The 21,872-nt window shown below is 30.7% G+C and overlaps 6 non-coding genes across 6 annotated transcripts; all 6 read left to right on the plus strand.

Moving 5' to 3' along the window:
* Nucleotides 1-3,010: 3,010 nt before the first annotated feature.
* TRNAR-UCG (transfer RNA arginine (anticodon UCG)) lies at nucleotides 3,011-3,083 on the plus strand. Its single transcript has one exon. It is a non-coding gene; the product is annotated as a tRNA-Arg (tRNA).
* Nucleotides 3,084-6,844: 3,761 nt separating this feature from the next.
* TRNAR-UCG (transfer RNA arginine (anticodon UCG)) lies at nucleotides 6,845-6,917 on the plus strand. Its single transcript has one exon. It is a non-coding gene; the product is annotated as a tRNA-Arg (tRNA).
* An 886-nt stretch (nucleotides 6,918-7,803) lies between these two features.
* TRNAR-UCG (transfer RNA arginine (anticodon UCG)) lies at nucleotides 7,804-7,876 on the plus strand. The gene has a single exon. It is a non-coding gene; the product is annotated as a tRNA-Arg (tRNA).
* A 1,845-nt stretch (nucleotides 7,877-9,721) lies between these two features.
* TRNAR-UCG (transfer RNA arginine (anticodon UCG)) lies at nucleotides 9,722-9,794 on the plus strand. Its single transcript has one exon. It is a non-coding gene; the product is annotated as a tRNA-Arg (tRNA).
* Nucleotides 9,795-11,638: 1,844 nt separating this feature from the next.
* Nucleotides 11,639-11,711, plus strand: TRNAR-UCG (transfer RNA arginine (anticodon UCG)). The gene has a single exon. It is a non-coding gene; the product is annotated as a tRNA-Arg (tRNA).
* Nucleotides 11,712-20,254: 8,543 nt separating this feature from the next.
* On the plus strand, nucleotides 20,255-20,327 carry TRNAR-UCG (transfer RNA arginine (anticodon UCG)). The gene has a single exon. It is a non-coding gene; the product is annotated as a tRNA-Arg (tRNA).
* The last annotated feature ends 1,545 nt before the right edge of the window (nucleotides 20,328-21,872 follow it).

Consider the following 21,872-nt stretch of genomic DNA (forward strand, 5'->3'; position numbering starts at 1 on the left):
TGTTGGATTTCATTTTGTAATTCATATGCAAGTTTTTCCAAAACATATATCTAGAAAAAACTTCTAAATGTTGAATGTTATACTTGAGGTTACTATTTCCACACCTTCCACAGGTTCAACAACTTCTATAAAGATGACTGCGTGGCCTAATGGATAAGGCGTCTGACTTCAGATCAGAAGATTGAGGGTTCGAGTCCCTTCGTGGTCGAGTCTTTCATTTTGTCACAATTTGAAATCTTCAAACTCTGCATGAATTCAATGGATGACAATGTTGTAAAGAATGTACATTTCTAAATGTAATTCACATAGGAAAATAAATACAACATAAACAATGATGTGCATGATGTACACATAGTTATAGTTTTTTTAGGTTTTTGGTGCATAGTAAAAGGTATCCTTTTGGAAAAGGTAAGTATTTACCTGTTAACTTGTTCAATTTTGGTAATCTGTGTTGGAAAAAAATCTTTGACCAAATTGATACAATAAAGGATATTTGCATATCTGCATATAAAAATTATATCTCACATGTTTAAAATGAATCATTGAAATCCGAACATCCATAGTCCAATGAGAAATTGCAATAAAGCCTACATCCCTAATATTTTCATAAAACTTAAAAAACCTTTAGGAAAATGTCAGTGTTTACCTGTTAACTTGTTTGATTTTGGTAATCTGTGTTGCAAAGCAGTTCTTTGACCAAATTGATACTATAATGGTTATTTGCATATCTGCATATAAAAAATACATCTCACATGTTTAGAAGGAATCAGTGAAATCAGAACACCCATAGTTCAATGAGAAATTGCTCTAATGCCTACATCCCTAATCTTTTTATAAAACTTTATAGCATGCCTATAGAAAAGTTAAGTTATTTCTCAGCTAAGTTAAGGATTTTACAAAATCTAGGCTATGTGAAAGGTATACTTTGTAATGTTCACTCAACATAAATCACTAAAATATGTTGGATTTCATTTTGTAATTCATATGCAAGTTTTTCCAAAACATACCTCTAGAAAAAGCTTCTAAATTTTGAATGTTATACTTGAGGTTACTATTACCACACCTTCCACAGGTTTGACTATTTCAACATAGATGACAGCATGGCATAATGGATGAGGCGTCTGACTTCTGATCAGAAGATTGAGGGTTCGTGACCCTTCGTGGTCAAGTCATTCTTTTTGTCACTATTTGAAATCTTCAAACTCTGCATGAATTCAATGGATGACAATGTTGTAAAGAATGTACATTTCTAAATGTAATTCCCATAGGAAAATAAATACAACATAAACAATGATGTGCATGATGTACACATAGTTATAGTTTTTTTAGGTTTTTGGTGCATAGTAAAAGGTATCCTTTTGGAAAAGGTAAGTATTTACCTGTTAACTTGTTCAATTTTGGTAATCTGTGTTGGAAAAAAATCTTTGACCAAATTGATACAATAAAGGATATTACATATCTGCATATAAAAATTATATCTCACATGTTTAAAATGAATCATTGAAATCCGAACATCCATAGTCCAATGAGAAATTGCTATAAAGCCTACATCCCTAATATTTTCATAAAACTTAAAAAACCTTTAGGAAAATGTCAGTGTTTACCTGTTAACTTGTTTGATTTTGGTAATCTGTGTTGCAAAGCAATTCTTTGACCAAATTGATACTATAATGGTTATTTGCATATCTGCATATAAAAAATACATCTCACATGTTTAGAAGGAATCAGTGAAATCAGAACAGCCATAGCTCAATGAAAAATTGCTCTAATGCCTACATCCCTAATCTTTTTATAAAACTTTATAGCATGCCTATAGAAAAGTTAAGTTATTTCTCAGCTAAGTTAAGGATTTTACAAAATCTAGGCTATGTGAAAGGTATACTTTGTAATGTTCACTCAACATAAATCACTAAAATATGTTGGATTTCATTTTGTAATTCATATGCAAGTTTTTCCAAAACATATATCTAGAAAAAACTTCTAAATTTTGAATGTTATACTTGAGGTTACTATTACCACACCTTCCACAGGTTCGACAACTTCTATAAAGATGACCGCGTGGCCTAATGGATAAGCCGTCTGACTTCGGATCAGAAGATTGACGGTTCGAGTCCCTTCGTGTTCGAGTCTTTCATTTTGTCACAATTTGAAATATTCAAACTCTGCATGAATTCAATGGATGACAATGTTGTAAAGAATGTACATTTCTAAATGTAATTCCCATAGGAAAATAAATACAACATAAACAATGATGTGCATGATGTACACATAGTTATAGTTTTTTTAGGTTTTTGGTGCATAGTAAAAGGTATCCTTTTGGAAAAGGTAAGTATTTACCTGTTAACTTGTTCAATTTTGGTAATCTGTGTTGGAAAAAAATCTTTGACCAAATTGATACAATAAAGGATATTAAATATCTGCATATAAAAATTATATCTCACATGTTTAAAATGAATCATTGAAATCCGAACATCCATAGTCCAATGAGAAATTGCTATAAAGCCTACATCCCTAATATTTTCATAAAACTTAAAAAACCTTTAGAAAAATGTCAGTGTTTACCTGTTAACTTGTTTGATTTTGGTAATCTGTGTTGCAAAGCAATTCTTTGACCAAATTGATACTATAATGGTTATTTGCATATCTGCATATAAAAAATACATCTCACATGTTTAGAAGGAATCAGTGAAATCAGAACAGCCATAGCTCAATGAAAAATTGCTCTAATGCCTACATCCCTAATCTTTTTATAAAACTTTATAGCATGCCTATAGAAAAGTTAAGTTATTTCTCAGCTAAGTTAAGGATTTTACAAAATCTAGGCTATGTGAAAGGTATACTTTGTAATGTTCACTCAACATAAATCACTAAAATATGTTGGATTTCATTTTGTAATTCATATGCAAGTTTTTCCAAAACATATATCTAGAAAAAACTTCTAAATTTTTAATGTTATACTTGAGGTTACTATTACCACACCTTCCACAGGTTCGACAACTTCTATAAAGATGACCGCGTGGCCTAATGGATAAGCCGTCTGACTTCGGATCAGAAGATTGAGGGTTCGAGTCCCTTCGTGGTCGAGTCTTTCATTTTGTCACAATTTGAAATCTTCAAACTCTGCATGAATTCAATGGATGACAATGTTGTAAAGAATGTACATTTCTAAATGTAATTCCCATAGGAAAATAAATACAACATAAACAATGATGTGCATGATGTACACATAGTTATAGTTTTTTTAGGTTTTTGGTGCATAGTAAAAGGTATCCTTTTGGAAAAGGTAAGTATTTACCTGTTAACTTGTTCAATTTTGGTAATCTGTGTTGGAAAAAAATCTTTGACCAAATTGATACAATAAAGGATATTTGCATATCTGCATATAAAAATTATATCTCACATGTTTAAAATGAATCATTGAAATCCGAACATCCATAGTCCAATGAGAAATTGCTATAAAGCCTACATCCCTAATATTTTCATAAAACTTAAAAAACCTTTAGGAAAATGTCAGTGTTTACCTGTTAACTTGTTTGATTTTGGTAATCTGTGTTGCAAAGCAATTCTTTGACCAAATTGATACTATAATGGTTATTTGCATATCTGCATATAAAAAATACATCTCACATGTTTAGAAGGAATCAGTGAAATCAGAACAGCCATAGCTCAATGAGAAATTGCTCTTATGCCTACATCCCTAATCTTTTTATAAAACTTTATAGCATGCCTATAGAAAAGTTAAGTTATTTCTCAGCTAAGTTAAGGATTTTACAAAATCTAGGCTATGTGAAAGGTATACTTTGTAATGTTCACTCAACATAAATCACTAAAATATGTTGGATTTCATTTTGTAATTCATATGCAAGTTTTTCCAAAACATATATCTAGAAAAAACTTCTAAATGTTGAATGTTATACTTGAGGTTACTATTTCCACACCTTCCACAGGTTCAACAACTTCTATAAAGATGACTGCGTGGCCTAATGGATAAGGCGTCTGACTTCAGATCAGAAGATTGAGGGTTCGAGTCCCTTCGTGGTCGAGTCTTTCATTTTGTCACAATTTGAAATCTTCAAACTCTGCATGAATTCAATGGATGACAATGTTGTAAAGAATGTACATTTCTAAATGTAATTCACATAGGAAAATAAATACAACATAAACAATGATGTGCATGATGTACACATAGTTATAGTTTTTTTAGGTTTTTGGTGCATAGTAAAAGGTATCCTTTTGGAAAAGGTAAGTATTTACCTGTTAACTTGTTCAATTTTGGTAATCTGTGTTGGAAAAAAATCTTTGACCAAATTGATACAATAAAGGATATTTGCATATCTGCATATAAAAATTATATCTCACATGTTTAAAATGAATCATTGAAATCCGAACATCCATAGTCCAATGAGAAATTGCAATAAAGCCTACATCCCTAATATTTTCATAAAACTTAAAAAACCTTTAGGAAAATGTCAGTGTTTACCTGTTAACTTGTTTGATTTTGGTAATCTGTGTTGCAAAGCAGTTCTTTGACCAAATTGATACTATAATGGTTATTTGCATATCTGCATATAAAAAATACATCTCACATGTTTAGAAGGAATCAGTGAAATCAGAACACCCATAGTTCAATGAGAAATTGCTCTAATGCCTACATCCCTAATCTTTTTATAAAACTTTATAGCATGCCTATAGAAAAGTTAAGTTATTTCTCAGCTAAGTTAAGGATTTTACAAAATCTAGGCTATGTGAAAGGTATACTTTGTAATGTTCACTCAACATAAATCACTAAAATATGTTGGATTTCATTTTGTAATTCATATGCAAGTTTTTCCAAAACATACCTCTAGAAAAAGCTTCTAAATTTTGAATGTTATACTTGAGGTTACTATTACCACACCTTCCACAGGTTTGACAATTTCAACATAGATGACAGCATGGCATAATGGATGAGGCGTCTAACTTCTGATCAGAAGATTGAGGGTTCGTGACCCTTCGTGGTCAAGTCATTCTTTTTGTCACTATTTGAAATCTTCAAACTCTGCATGAATTCAATGGATGACAATGTTGTAAAGAATGTACATTTCTAAATGTAATTCCCATAGGAAAATAAATACAACATAAACAATGATGTGCATGATGTACACATTGTTATATTTTTTTTAGGTTTTTGGTGCATAGTAAAAGGTATCCTTTTGGAAAAGGTAAGTAGTTACCTGTTAACTTGTTCAATTTTGGTAATCTGTGTTGGAAAAAAATCTTTGACCAAATTGATACAATAAAGGATATTACATATCTGCATATAAAAATTATATCTCACATGTTTAAAATGAATCATTGAAATCCGAACATCCATAGTCCAATGAGAAATTGCTATAAAGCCTACATCCCTAATATTTTCATAAAACTTAAAAAACCTTTAGGAAAATGTCAGTGTTTACCTGTTAACTTGTTTGATTTTGGTAATCTGTGTTGCAAAGCAATTCTTTGACCAAATTGATACTATAATGGTTATTTGCATATCTGCATATAAAAAATACATCTCACATGTTTAGAAGGAATCAGTGAAATCAGAACAGCCATAGCTCAATGAAAAATTGCTCTAATGCCTACATCCCTAATCTTTTTATAAAACTTTATAGCATGCCTATAGAAAAGTTAAGTTATTTCTCAGCTAAATTAAGGATTTTACAAAATCTAGGCTATGTGAAAGGTATACTTTGTAATGTTCACTCAACATAAATCACTAAAATATGTTGGATTTCATTTTGTAATTCATATGCAAGTTTTTCCAAAACATATATCTAGAAAAAACTTCTAAATTTTGAATGTTATACTTGAGGTTACTATTAACACACCTTCCACAGGTTCGACAACTTCTATAAAGATGACCGCGTGGCCTAATGGATAAGCCGTCTGACTTCGGATCAGAAGATTGACGGTTCGAGTCCCTTCGTGTTCGAGTCTTTCATTTTGTCACAATTTGAAATATTCAAACTCTGCATGAATTCAATGGATGACAATGTTGTAAAGAATGTACATTTCTAAATGTAATTCCCATAGGAAAATAAATACAACATAAACAATGATGTGCATGATGTACACATAGTTATAGGTTTTTTAGGTTTTTGGTGCATAGTAAAAGGTATCCTTTTGGAAAAGGTAAGTATTTACCTGTTAACTTGTTCAATTTTGGTAATCTGTGTTGGAAAAAAATCTTTGACCAAATTGATACAATAAAGGATATTAAATATCTGCATATAAAAATTATATCTCACATGTTTAAAATGAATCATTGAAATCCGAACATCCATAGTCCAATGAGAAATTGCTATAAAGCCTACATCCCTAATATTTTCATAAAACTTAAAAAACCTTTAGAAAAATGTCAGTGTTTACCTGTTAACTTGTTTGATTTTGGTAATCTGTGTTGCAAAGCAATTCTTTGACCAAATTGATACTATAATGGTTATTTGCATATCTGCATATAAAAAATACATCTCACATGTTTAGAAGGAATCAGTGAAATCAGAACAGCCATAGCTCAATGAAAAATTGCTCTAATGCCTACATCCCTAATCTTTTTATAAAACTTTATAGCATGCCTATAGAAAAGTTAAGTTATTTCTCAGCTAAGTTAAGGATTTTACAAAATCTAGGCTATGTGAAAGGTATACTTTGTAATGTTCACTCAACATAAATCACTAAAATATGTTGGATTTCATTTTGTAATTCATATGCAAGTTTTTCCAAAACATATATCTAGAAAAAACTTCTAAATTTTGAATGTTATACTTGAGGTTACTATTACCACACCTTCCACAGGTTCGACAACTTCTATAAAGATGACCGCGTGGCCTAATGGATAAGCCGTCTGACTTCGGATCAGAAGATTGAGGGTTCGAGTCCCTTCGTGGTCGAGTTTTTCATTTTGTCACAATTTGAAATCTTCAAACTCTGCATGAATTCAATGGATGACAATGTTGTAAAGAATGTACATTTCTAAATGTAATTCCCATAGGAAAATAAATACAACATAAACAATGATGTGCATGATGTACACATAGTTATAGTTTTTTTAGGTTTTTGGTGCATAGTAAAAGGTATCCTTTTGGAAAAGGTAAGAATTTACCTGTTAACTTGTTCAATTTTGGTAATCTGTGTTGGAAAAAAATCTTTGACCAAATTGATACAATAAAGGATATTTGCATATCTGCATATAAAAATTATATCTCACATATTTAAAATGAATCATTGAAATCCGAACATCCATAGTCCAATGAGAAATTGCTATAAAGCCTACATCCCTAATATTTTCATAAAACTTAAAAAACCTTTAGGAAAATGTCAGTGTTTACCTGTTAACTTGTTTGATTTTGGTAATCTGTGTTGCAAAGCAATTCTTTGACCAAATTGATACTATAATGGTTATTTGCATATCTGCATATAAAAAATACATCTCACATGTTTAGAAGGAATCAGTGAAATCAGAACATCCATAGCTCAATGAGAAATTGCTCTTATGCCTACATCCCTAATCTTTTTATAAAACTTTATAGCATGCCTATAGAAAAGTTAAGTTATTTCTCAGCTAAGTTAAGGATTTTACAAAATCTAGGCTATGTGAAAGGTATACTTTGTAATGTTCACTCAACATAAATCACTAAAATATGTTGGATTTCATTTTGTAATTCATATGCAAGTTTTTCCAAAACATATATCTAGAAAAAACTTCTAAATGTTGAATGTTATACTTGAGGTTACTATTTCCACACCTTCCACAGGTTCAACAATTTCTATAAAGATGACTGCGTGGCCTAATGGATAAGGCGTCTGACTTCGGATCAGAAGATTGAGGGTTCGAGTCCCTTCGTGGTCGAGTCTTTCATTTTGTCACAATTTGAAATCTTCAAACTCTGCATGAATTCAATGGATGACAATGTTGTAAAGAATGTACATTTCTAAATGTCATTCACATAGGAAAATAAATACAACATAAACAATGATGTGCATGATGTACACATAGTTATAGTTTTTTTAGGTTTTTGGTGCATAGTAAAAGGTATCCTTTTGTTAAAGGTAAGTATTTACCTGTTAACTTGTTCAATTTTGGTAATCTGTGTTGGAAAAAAATCTTTGACCAAATTGATACAATAAAGGATATTTGCATATCTGCATATAAAAATTATATCTCACATGTTTAAAATGAATCATTGAAATCCGAACATCCATAGTCCAATGAGAAATTGCAATAAAGCCTACATCCCTAATATTTTCATAAAACTTAAAAAACCTTTAGGAAAATGTCAGTGTTTACCTGTTAACTTGTTTGATTTTGGTAATCTGTGTTGCAAAGCAGTTCTTTGACCAAATTGATACTATAATGGTTATTTGCATATCTGCATATAAAAAATACATCTCACATGTTTAGAAGGAATCAGTGAAATCAGAACACCCATAGTTCAATGAGAAATTGCTCTAATGCCTACATCCCTAATCTTTTTATAAAACTTTATAGCATGCCTATAGAAAAGTTAAGTTATTTCTCAGCTAAGTTAAGGATTTTACAAAATCTAGGCTATGTGAAAGGTATACTTTGTAATGTTCACTCAACATAAATCACTAAAATATGTTGGATTTCATTTTGTAATTCATATGCAAGTTTTTCCAAAACATACCTCTAGAAAAAGCTTCTAAATTTTGAATGTTATACTTGAGGTTACTATTACCACACCTTCCACAGGTTTGACAATTTCAACATAGATGACAGCATGGCATAATGGATGAGGCGTCTGACTTCTGATCAGAAGATTGAGGGTTCGTGACCCTTCGTGGTCAAGTCATTCTTTTTGTCACTATTTGAAATCTTCAAACTCTGCATGAATTCAATGGATGACAATGTTTTAAAGAATGTACATTTCTAAATGTAATTCCCATAGGAAAATAAATACAATGTAAACAATGATGTGCATGATGTACACATAGTTATAGGTTTTTTAGGTTTTTGGTGCATAGTAAAAGGTATCCTTTTGGAAAATGTAAGTATTTACCTGTTAACTTGTTCAATTTTGGTAATCTGTGTTGGAAAAAAATCTTTGACCAAATTGATACAATAAAGGATATTTGCATATCTGCATATAAAAATTATATCTCACATGTTTAAAATGAATCATTGAAATCCAAACATCCATAGTCCAATGAGAAATTGCTATAAAGCCTACATCCCTAATAGTTTCATAAAACTTAAAAAACCTTTAGGAAAATGTCAGTGTTTACCTGTTAACTTGTTTGATTTTGGTAATCTGTGTTGCAAAACAATTCTTTGACCAAATTGATACTATAATGGTTATTTGCATATCTGCATATAAAAAATACATCTCACATGTTTAGAAGGAATCAGTGAAATCAGAACAGCCATAGCTCAATGAGAAATTGCTCTTATGCCTACATCCCTAATCTTTTTATAAAACTTTATAGCATGCCTATAAAAAAGTTAAGTTATTTCTCAGCTAAGTTAAGGATTTTACAAAATCTAGGCTATGTGAAAGGTATACTTTGTAATATTCACTCAACATAAATCACTAAAATATGTTGGATTTCATTTTGTAATTCATATGCAAGTTTTTCCAAAACATATATCTAGAAAAAACTTCTAAATTTTGAATGTTATACTTGAGGTTACTATTACCACACCTTCCACAGGTTCAACAACTTCTATAAAGATGACTGCGTGGCCTAATGGATAAGGCGTCTAACTTCGGATCAGAAGATTGAGGGTTCGAGTCCCTTCGTGGTCGAGTCTTTCATTTTGTCACAATTTGAAATCTTCAAACTCTGCATGAATTCAATGGATGACAATGTTGTAAAGAATGTACATTTCTAAATGTAATTCCCATAGGAAAATAAATACAACATAAACAATGATGTGCATGATGTACACATAGTTATAGCTTTTTTAGGTTTTTGGTGCATAGTAAAAGGTATCCTTTTGGAAAAGGTAAGTATTTACCTGTTAACTTGTTCAATTTTGGTAATCTGTGTTGGAAAAAAATCTTTGACCAAATTGATACAATAAAGGATATTGCATATCTGCATATAAAAATTATATCTCACATGTTTAAAATGAATCATTGAAATCCGAACATCCATAGTCCAATGAGAAATTGCTATAAAGCCTACATCCCTAATATTTTCATAAAACTTAAAAAACCTTTAGGAAAATGTAAGTGTTTACCTGTTAACTTGTTTGATTTTGGTAATCTGTGTTGCAAAGCAGTTCTTTGACCAAATTGATACTATAATGGTTATTTGCATATCTGCATATAAAAAATACATCTCACATGTTTAGAAGGAATCAGTGAAATCAGAACACCCATAGTTCAATGAGAAATTGCTCTAATGCCTACATCCCTAATCTTTTTATAAAACTTTATAGCATGCCTATAGAAAAGTTAAGTTATTTCTCAGCTAAGTTAAGGATTTTACAAAATCTAGGCTATGTGAAAGGTATACTTTGTAATGTTCACTCAACATAAATCACTAAAATATGTTGGATTTCATTTTGTAATTCATATGCAAGTTTTTCCAAAACATACCTCTAGAAAAAGCTTCTAAATTTTGAATGTTATACTTGAGGTTACTATCACCACACCTTCCACAGGTTTGACAATTTCAACATAGATGACAGCGTGGCATAATGGATGAGGCGTCTGACTTCTGATCAGAAGGTTGAGGGTTCGTGTCCCTTCGTGGTCAAGTCATTCTTTTTGTCACTATTTGAAATCTTCAAACTCTGCATGAATTCAATTGATGACAATGTTTTAAAGAATGTACATTTCTAAATGTAATTCCCATAGGAAAATAAATACAACGTAAACAATGATGTGCATGATGTACACATAGTTATAGGTTTTTTAGGTTTTTGGTGCATAGTAAAAGGTATCCTTTTGGAAAATGTAAGTATTTACCTGTTAACTTGTTCAATTTTGGTAATCTGTGTTGGAAAAAAATCTTTGACCAAATTGATACAATAAAGCATATTTGCATATCTGCATATAAAAATTATATCTCACATGTTTAAAATGAATCATTGAAATCCAAACATCCATAGTCCAATGAGAAATTGCTATAAAGCCTACATCCCTAATATTTTCATAAAACTTAAAAAACCTTTAGGAAAATGTCAGTGTTTACCTGTTAACTTGTTTGATTTTGGTAATCTGTGTTGCAAAACAATTCTTTGACCAAATTGATACTATAATGGTTATTTGCATATCTGCATATAAAAAATACATCTCACATGTTTAGAAGGAATCAGTGAAATCAGAACAGCCATAGCTCAATGAGAAATTGCTCTTATGCCTACATCCCTAATCTTTTTATAAAACTTTATAGCATGCCTATAGAAAAGTTAAGTTATTTCTCAGCTAAGTTAAGGATTTTACAAAATCTAGGATATGTGAAAGGTATACTTTGCAATGTTCACTCAACATAAATCACTAAAATATGTTGGATTTCATTTTGTAATTCATAAGCAAGTTTTTCCAAAACATATATCTAGAAAAAACTTCTAAATTTTGAATGTTATACTTAAGGTTACTATTACCACACCTTCCACAGGTTCAACAACTTCTATAAAGATGAACGCGTGGCCTAATGGATAAGGCGTCTGACTTCGGATCAGAAGATTGAGGGTTCGAGTCCCTTCGTGGTCGAGTCTTTCATTTTGTCACAATTTGAAATCTTCAAACTCTGCATGAATTCAATGGATGACAATGTTGTAAAGAATGTACATTTCTAAATGTAATTCCCATAGGAAAATAAATACAACATAAACAATGATGTGCATGATGTACACATAGTTATAGTTTTTTTAGGTTTTTGGTGCATAGTAAAAGGTATCCTTTTGGAAAAGGTAAGTATTTACCTGTTAACTTGTTCAATTTTGGTAATCTGTGTTGGAATAAAATCTTTGACCAAATTGATACAATAAAGGATATTACATATCTGCATATAAAAATTATATCTCACATGTTTAAAATGAATCATTGAAATCCGAACATCCATAGTCCAATGAGAAATTGCTATAAAGCCTACATCCCTAATATTTTCATAAAACTTAAAAAACCTTTAGGAAAATGTCAGTGTTTACCTGTTAACTTGTTTGATTTTGGTAATCTGTGTTGCAAAGCAATTCATTGACCAAATTGATACTATAATGGTTATTTGCATATCTGCATATAAAAAATACATCTCACATGTTTAGAAGGAATCAGTGAAATCAGAACAGCCATAGCTCAATGAGAAATTGCTCTAATGCCTACATCCCTAATCTTTTTATAAAACTTTATAGCATGCCTATAGAAAAGTTAAGTTATTTCTCAGTTAAGTTAAGGATTTTACAAAATCTAGGCTATGTGAAAGGTATACTTTGTAATGTTCACTCAACATAAATCACTAAAATATGTTGGATTTCATTTTGTAATTCATATGCAAGTTTTTCCAAAACATATATCTAGAAAAAACTTCTAAATTTTGAATGTTATACTTGAGGTTACTTTTACCACACCTTCCACAGGTTCGACAACTTCTATAAAGATGACCGCGTGGCCTAATGAATAAGGCGTCTGACTTCGGATCAGAAGATTGAGGGGTCGAGTCCCTTCGTGGTCGAGTCTTTCATTTTGTCACAATTTGAAATCTTCAAACTCTGCATGAATTCAATGGATGACAATGTTGTAAAGAATGTACATTTCTAAATGTAATTCCCATAGGAAAATAAATACAACGTAAACAATGATGTGCATGATGTACACATAGTTATAGGTTTTTTAGGTTTTTGGTGCATAGTAAAAGGTATCCTTTTGGAAAATGTAAGTATTTACCTGTTAACTTGTTCAATTTTGGTAATCTGTGTTGGAAAAAAATCTTTGACCAAATTGATACAATAAAGCATATTTGCATATCTGCATATAAAAATTATATCTCACATGTTTAAAATGAATCATTGAAATCCAAACATCCATAGTCCAATGAGAAATTGCTATAAAGCCTACATCCCTAATATTTTCATAAAACTTAAAAAACCTTTAGGAAAATGTCAGTGTTTACCTGTTAACTTGTTTGATTTTGGTAATCTGTGTTGCAAAACAATTCTTTGACCAAATTGATACTATAATGGTTATTTGCATATTTGCATATAAAAAATACATCTCACATGTTTAGAAGGAATCAGTGAAATCAGAACAGCCATAGCTCAATGAGAAATTGCTCTTATGCCTACATCCCTAATCTTTTTATAAAAATTTATAGCATGCCTATAGAAAAGTTAAGTTATTTCTCAGCTAAGTTAAGGATTTTACAAAATCTAGGATATGTGAAAGGTATACTTTGCAATGTTCACTCAACATAAATCACTAAAATATGTTGGATTTCATTTTGTAATTCATAAGCAAGTTTTTCCAATACATATATCTAGAAAAAACTTCTAAATTTTGAATGTTATACTTAAGGTTACTATTACCACACCTTCCACAGGTTCAACAACTTCTATAAAGATGAACGCATGGCCTAATGGATAAGGCGTCTGACTTCGGATCAGAAGATTGAGGGTTCGAGTCCCTTCGTGGTCGAGTCTTTCATTTTGTCACAATTTGAAATCTTCAAACTCTGCATGAATTCAATGGATGACAATGTTGTAAAGAATGTACATTTCTAAATGTAATTCCCATAGGAAAATAAATACAACATAAACAATGATGTGCATGATGTACACATAGTTATAGTTTTTTTAGGTTTTTGGTGCATAGTAAAAGGTATCCTTTTGGAAAAGGTAAGTATTTACCTGTTAACTTGTTCAATTTTGGTAATCTGTGTTGGAATAAAATCTTTGACCAAATTGATACAATAAAGGATATTACATATCTGCATATAAAAATTATATCTCACATGTTTAAAATGAATCATTGAAATCCGAACATCCATAGTCCAATGAGAAATTGCTATAAAGCCTACATCCCTAATATTTTCATAAAACTTAAAAAACCTTTAGGAAAATGTCAGTGTTTACCTGTTAACTTGTTTGATTTTGGTAATCTGTGTTGCAAAGCAATTCATTGACCAAATTGATACTATAATGGTTATTTGCATATCTGCATATAAAAAATACATCTCACATGTTTAGAAGGAATCAGTGAAATCAGAACAGCCATAGCTCAATGAGAAATTGCTCTAATGCCTACAACCCTAATCTTTTTATAAAACTTTATAGCATGCCTATAGAAAAGTTAAGTTATTTCTCAGTTAAGTTAAGGATTTTACAAAATCTAGGCTATGTGAAAGGTATACTTTGTAATGTTCACTCAACATAAATCACTAAAATATGTTGGATTTCATTTTGTAATTCATATGCAAGTTTTTCCAAAACATATATCTAGAAAAAACTTCTAAATTTTGAATGTTATACTTGAGGTTACTTTTACCACACCTTCCACAGGTTCGACAACTTCTATAAAGATGACCGCGTGGCCTAATGAATAAGGCGTCTGACTTCGGATCAGAAGATTGAGGGGTCGAGTCCCTTCGTGGTCGAGTCTTTCATTTTGTCACAATTTGAAATCTTCAAACTCTGCATGAATTCAATGGATGACAATGTTGTAAAGAATGTACATTTCTAAATGTAATTCCCATAGGAAAATAAATACAATGTAAACAATGATGTGCATGATGTACACATAGTTATAGGTTTTTTAGGTTTTTGGTGCATAGTAAAAGGTATCCTTTTGGAAAATGTAAGTATTTACCTGTTAACTTGTTCAATTTTGGTAATCTGTGTTGGAAAAAAATCTTTGACCAAATTGATACAATAAAGGATTTTGCATATCTGCATATAAAAATTATATCTCACATGTTTAAAATGAATCATTGAAATCCGAACATCCATAGTCCAATGAGAAATTGCTATAAAGCATACATCCCTAATATTTTCATAAAACTTAAAAAACCTTTAGGAAAATGTAAGTGTTTACCTGTTAACTTGTTTGATTTTGGTAATCTGTGTTGCAAAGCAGTTCTTTGACCAAATTGATACTATAATGGTTATTTGCATATCTGCATATAAAAAATACATCTCACATGTTTAGAAGGAATCAGTGAAATCAGAACACCCATAGTTCAATGAGAAATTGCTCTAATGCCTACATCCCTAATCTTTTTATAAAACTTTATAGCATGCCTATAGAAAAGTTAAGTTATTTCTCAGCTAAGTTAAGGATTTTACAAAATCTAGGCTATGTGAAAGGTATACTTTGTAATGTTCACTCAACATAAATCACTAAAATATGTTGGATTTCATTTTGTAATTCATATGCAAGTTTTTCCAAAACATACCTCTAGAAAAAGCTTCTAAATTTTGAATGTTATACTTGAGGTTACTATTACCACACCTTCCACAGGTTTGACAATTTCAACATAGATGACAGCGTGGCATAATGGATGAGGCGTCTGACTTCTGATCAGAAGGTTGAGGGTTCGTGTCCCTTCGTGGTCAAGTCATTCTTTTTGTCACTATTTGAAATCTTCAAACTCTGCATGAATTCAATGGATGACAATGTTTTAAAGAATGTACATTTCTAAATGTAATTCCCATAGGAAAATAAATACAACGTAAACAATGATGTGCATGATGTACACATAGTTATAGGTTTTTTAGGTTTTTGGTGCATAGTAAAAGGTATCCTTTTGGAAAATGTAAGTATTTACCTGTTAACTTGTTCAATTTTGGTAATCTGTGTTGGAAAAAAATCTTTGACCAAATTGATACAATAAAGCATATTTGCATATCTGCATATAAAAATTATATCTCACATGTTTAAAATGAATCATTGAAATCCAAACATCCATAGTCCAATGAGAAATTGCTATAAAGCCTACATCCCTAATATTTTCATAAAACTTAAAAAACCTTTAGGAAAATGTCAGTGTTTACCTGTTAACTTGTTTGATTTTGGTAATCTGTGTTGCAAAACAATTCTTTGACCAAATTGATACTATAATGGTTATTTGCATATCTGCATATAAAAAATACATCTCACATGTTTAGAAGGAATCAGTGAAATCAGAACAGCCATAGCTCAATGAGAAATTGCTCTAATGCCTACATCCCTAATCTTTTTATAAAACTTTATAGCATGCCTATAGAAAAGTTAAGTTATTTCTCAGCTAAGTTAAGGATTTTACAAAATCTAGGCTATGTGAAAGGTATACTTTGCAATGTTCACTCAACATAAATCACTAAAATATGTTGGATTTCATTTTGTAATTCATATGCAAGTTTTTCCAAAACATATATCTAGAAAAAACTTCTAAATTTTGAATGTTATACTTGAGGTTACTTTTACCACACCTTCCACAGGTTCGACAACTTCTATAAAGATGACCGCGTGGCCTAATGAATAAGGCGTCTGACTTCGGATCAGAAGATTGAGGGGTCGAGTCCCTTCGTGGTCGAGTCTTTCATTTTGTCACAATTTGAAATCTTCAAACTCTGCATGAATTCAATGGATGACAATGTTGTAAAGAATGTACATTTCTAAATGTAATTCCCATAGGAAAATAAATACAACATAAACAATGATGTGCATGATGTACACATAGTTATAGTTTTTTTAGGTTTTTGGTGCATAGTAAAAGGTATCCTTTTGGAAAAGGTAAGTATTTACCTGTTAACTTGTTCAATTTTGGTAATCTGTGTTGGAATAAAATCTTTGACCAAATTGATACAATAAAGGATATTACATATCTGCATATAAAAATTATATCTCACATGTTTAAAATGAATCATTGAAATCCGAACATCCATAGTCCAATGAGAAATTGCTATAAAGCCTACATCCCTAATATTTTCATAAAACTTAAAAAACCTTTAGGAAAATGTCAGTGTTTACCTGTTAACTTGTTTGATTTTGGTAATCTGTGTTGCAAAGCAATTCATTGACCAAATTGATACTATAATGGTTATTTGCATATCTGCATATAAAAAATACATCTCACATGTTTAGAAGGAATCAGTGAAATCAGAACAGCCATAGCTCAATGAGAAATTGCTCTAATGCCTACATCCCTAATCTTTTTATAAAACTTTATAGCATGCCTATAGAAAAGTTAAGTTATTTCTCAGTTAAGTTAAGGATTTTACAAAATCTAGGCTATGTGAAAGGTATACTTTGTAATGTTCACTCAACATAAATCACTAAAATATGTTGGATTTCATTTTGTAATTCATATGCAAGTTTTTCCAAAACATATATCTAGAAAAAACTTCTAAATTTTGAATGTTATACTTGAGGTTACTTTTACCACACCTTCCACAGGTTCGACAACTTCTATAAAGATGACCGCGTGGCCTAATGAATAAGGCGTCTGACTTCGGATCAGAAGATTGAGGGGTCGAGTCCCTTCGTGCTCGAGTCTTTCATTTTGTCACAATTTGAAATCTTCAAACTCTGCATGAATTCAATGGATGACAATGTTGTAAAGAATGTACATTTCTAAATGTAATTCCCATAGGAAAATAAATACAATGTAAACAATGATGTGCATGATGTACACATAGTTATAGGTTTTTTAGGTTTTTGGTGCATAGTAAAAGGTATCCTTTTGGAAAATGTAAGTATTTACCTGTTAACTTGTTCAATTTTGGTAATCTGTGTTGGAAAAAAATCTTTGACCAAATTGATACAATAAAGGATATTGCATATCTGCATATAAAAATTATATCTCACATGTTTAAAATGAATCATTGAAATCCGAACATCCATAGTCCAATGAGAAATTGCTATAAAGCCTACATCCCTAATATTTTCATAAAACTTAAAAAACCTTTAGGAAAATGTAAGTGTTTACCTGTTAACTTGTTTGATTTTGGTAATCTGTGTTGCAAAGCAGTTCTTTGACCAAATTGATACTATAATGGTTATTTGCATATCTGCATATAAAAAATACATCTCACATGTTTAGAAGGAATCAGTGAAATCAGAACACCCATAGTTCAATGAGAAATTGCTCTAATGCCTACATCCCTAATCTTTTTATAAAACTTTATAGCATGCCTATAGAAAAGTTAAGTTATTTCTCAGCTAAGTTAAGGATTTTACAAAATCTAGGCTATGTGAAAGGTATACTTTGTAATGTTCACTCAACATAAATCACTAAAATATGTTGGATTTCATTTTTTAATTCATATGCAAGTTTTTCCAAAACATACCTCTAGAAAAAGCTTCTAAATTTTGAATGTTATACTTGAGGTTACTATTACCACACCTTCCACAGGTTTGACAATTTCAACATAGATGACAGCGTGGCATAATGGATGAGGCGTCTGACTTCTGATCAGAAGGTTGAGGGTTCGTGGTCAAGTCATTCTTTTTGTCACTATTTGAAATCTTCAAACTCTGCATGAATTCAATGGATAACAATGTTTTAAAGAATGTACATTTCTAAATGTAATTCCCATAGGAAAATAAATACAACGTAAACAATGATGTGCATGATGTACACATAGTTATAGGTTTTTTAGGTTTTTGGTGCATAGTAAAAGGTATCCTTTTGGAAAATGTAAGTATTTACCTGTTAACTTGTTCAATTTTGGTAATCTGTGTTGGAAAAAAATCTTTGACCAAATTGATACAATAAAGCATATTTGCATATCTGCATATAAAAATTATATCTCACATGTTTAAAATGAATCATTGAAATCCAAACATCCATAGTCCAATGAGAAATTGCTATAAAGCCTACATCCCTAATATTTTCATAAAACTTAAAAAACCTTTAGGAAAATGTCAGTGTTTACCTGTTAACTTGTTTGATTTTGGTAATCTGTGTTGCAAAACAATTCTTTGACCAAATTGATACTATAATGGTTATTTGCATATCTGCATATAAAAAATACATCTCACATGTTTAGAAGGAATCAGTGAAATCAGAACAGCCATAGCTCAATGAGAAATTGCTCTTATGCCTACATCCCTAATCTTTTTATAAAACTTTATAGCATGCCTATAGAAAAGTTAAGTTATTTCTCAGCTAAGTTAAGGATTTTACAAAATCTAGGATATGTGAAAGGTATACTTTGCAATGTTCACTCAACATAAATCACTAAAATATGTTGGATTTCATTTTGTAATTCATAAGCAAGTTTTTCCAAAACATATATCTAGAAAAAACTTCTAAATTTTGAATGTTATACTTAAGGTTACTATTACCACACCTTCCACAGGTTCAACAACTTCTATAAAGATGACTGCGTGGCATAATGGATGAGGCGTCTGACTTCTGATCAGAAGATTGAGGGTTTGTGTCCCTTCATGGTGAAGTCATTCTTTTTGTCACTATTTGAAATCTTCAAACTCTGCATGAATTCAATGGATGACAATGTTGTAAAGAATGTACATTTCTAAATGTAATTCCCATAGGAAAATAAATACAACATAAACAATGATGTGCATGATGTACACATAGTTATAGGTTTTTTAGGTTTTTGGTGCATAGTAAAAGGTATCGTTTTGGAAAATGTAAGTATTTACCTGTTAACTTGTTCAATTTTGGTAATCTGTGTTGGAAAAAAATCTTTGACCAAATTGATACAATAAAGGATATTTGCATATCTGCATATAAAAATTATATCTCACATGTTTAAAATGAATCATTGAAATCCGAACATCCATAGTCCAATGAGAAATTGCTATAAAGCCTACATCCCTAATATTTTCATAATTCTTAAAAAACCTTTAGGAAAAAGTCAGTGTTTACCTGTTAACTTGTTTGATTTTGGTAATCTGTGTTGCAAAGCAATTCTTTGACCAAATTGATACTATAATGGTTATTTGCATATCTGCATATAAAAAATACATCTCACATGTTTAGAAGGAATCAGTGAAATCAGAACAGCCATAGCTCAATGAGAAATTGCTCTTATGCCTACATCCCTAATCTTTTTATAAAACTTTATAGCATGCCTATAGAAAAGTTAAGTTATTTCTCAGCTAAGTTAAGGATTTTACAAAATCTAGGCTATGTGAAAGGTATACTTTGTAATGTTCACTCAACATAAATCACTAAAATATGTTGGATTTCATTTTGTAATTCATATGCAAGTTTTTCCAAAACATATATCTAGAAAAAACTTCTAAATTTTGAATGTTATACTTGAGGTTACTTTTACCACACCTTCCACAGGTTCGACAACTTCTATAAAGATGAACGCGTGGCCTAATGGATAAGGCGTCTGACTTCGGATCAGAAGATTGAGGGTTCGAGTCCCTTCGTGGTCGAGTATTTCATTTTGTCACAATTTGAAATCTTCAAACTCTGCATGAATTCAATGGATGACAATGTTGTAAAGAATGTACATTTCTAAATGTAATTCCCATAGGAAAATAAATACAACATAAACAATGATGTGCATGATGTACACATAGTTATAGTTTTTTTAGATTTTTGGTGCATAGTAAAAGGTATCCTTTTGGAAAAGGTAAGTATTTACCTGTTAACTTGTTCAATTTTGGTAATCTGTGTTGGAATAAAATCTTTGACCAAATTGATACAATAAAGGATATTACATATCTGCATATAAAAATTATATCTCACATGTTTAAAATGAATCATTGAAATCCGAACATCCATAGTCCAATGAGAAATTGCTATAAAGCCTACATCCCTAATATTTTCATAAAACTTAAAAAACCTTTAGGAAAATGTCAGTGTTTACCTGTTAACTTGTTTGATTTTGGTAATCTGTGTTGCAAAGCAATTCATTGACCAAATTGATACTATAATGGTTATTTGCATATCTGCATATAAAAAATACATCTCACATGTTTAGAAGGAATCAGTGAAATCAGAACAGCCATAGCTCAATGAGAAATTGCTCTAATGCCTACATCCCTAATCTTTTTATAAAACTTTATAGCATGCCTATAGAAAAGTTAAGTTATTTCTCAGCTAAGTTAAGGATTTTACAAAATCTAGGCTATGTGAAAGGTATACTTTGTAAAGTTCACTCAACATAAATCACTAAAATATGTTGGATTTCATTTTGTAATTCATATGCAAGTTTTTCCAAAACATATATCTAGAAAAAACTTCTAAATTTTGAATGTTATACTTGAGGTTACTTTTACCACACCTTCCACTGGTTCGACAACTTCTATAAAGATGACCGCGTGGCCTAATGAATAAGGCGTCTGACTTCGGATCAGAAGATTGAGGGGTCGAGTCCCTTCGTGGTCGAGTCTTTCATTTTGTCACAATTTGAAATCTTCAAACTCTGCATGAATTCAATGGATGACAATGTTGTAAAGAATGTACATTTCTAAATGTAATTCCCATAGGAAAATAAATACAACATAAACAATGATGTGCATGATGTACACATAGTTATAGTTTTTTTAGGTTTTTGGTGCATAGTAAAAGGTATCCTTTTGGAAAAGGTAAGTATTTACCTGTTAACTTGTTCAATTTTGGTAATCTGTGTTGGAAAAAAATCTTTGACCAAATTGATACAATAAAGGATATTACATATCTGCATATAAAAATTATATCTCACATGTTTAAAATGAATCATTGAAATCCGAACATCCATAGTCCAATGAGAAATTGCTATAAAGCCTACATCCCTAATATTTTCATAAAACTTAAAAAACCTTTAGGAAAATGTCAGTGTTTACCTGTTAACTTGTTTGATTTTGGTAATCTGTGTTGCAAAGCAATTCTTTGACCAAATTGATACTATAATGGTTATTTGCATATCTGCATATAAAAAATACATCTCACATGTTTAGAAGGAATCAGTGAAATCAGAACAGCCATAGCTCAAT

Source organism: Taudactylus pleione, unplaced genomic scaffold (genome assembly GCF_031769625.1).
Source record: "Taudactylus pleione unplaced genomic scaffold, aTauple2 ptg000612l, whole genome shotgun sequence".
Classification (NCBI taxonomy): Eukaryota; Metazoa; Chordata; class Amphibia; order Anura; family Myobatrachidae; genus Taudactylus; species Taudactylus pleione.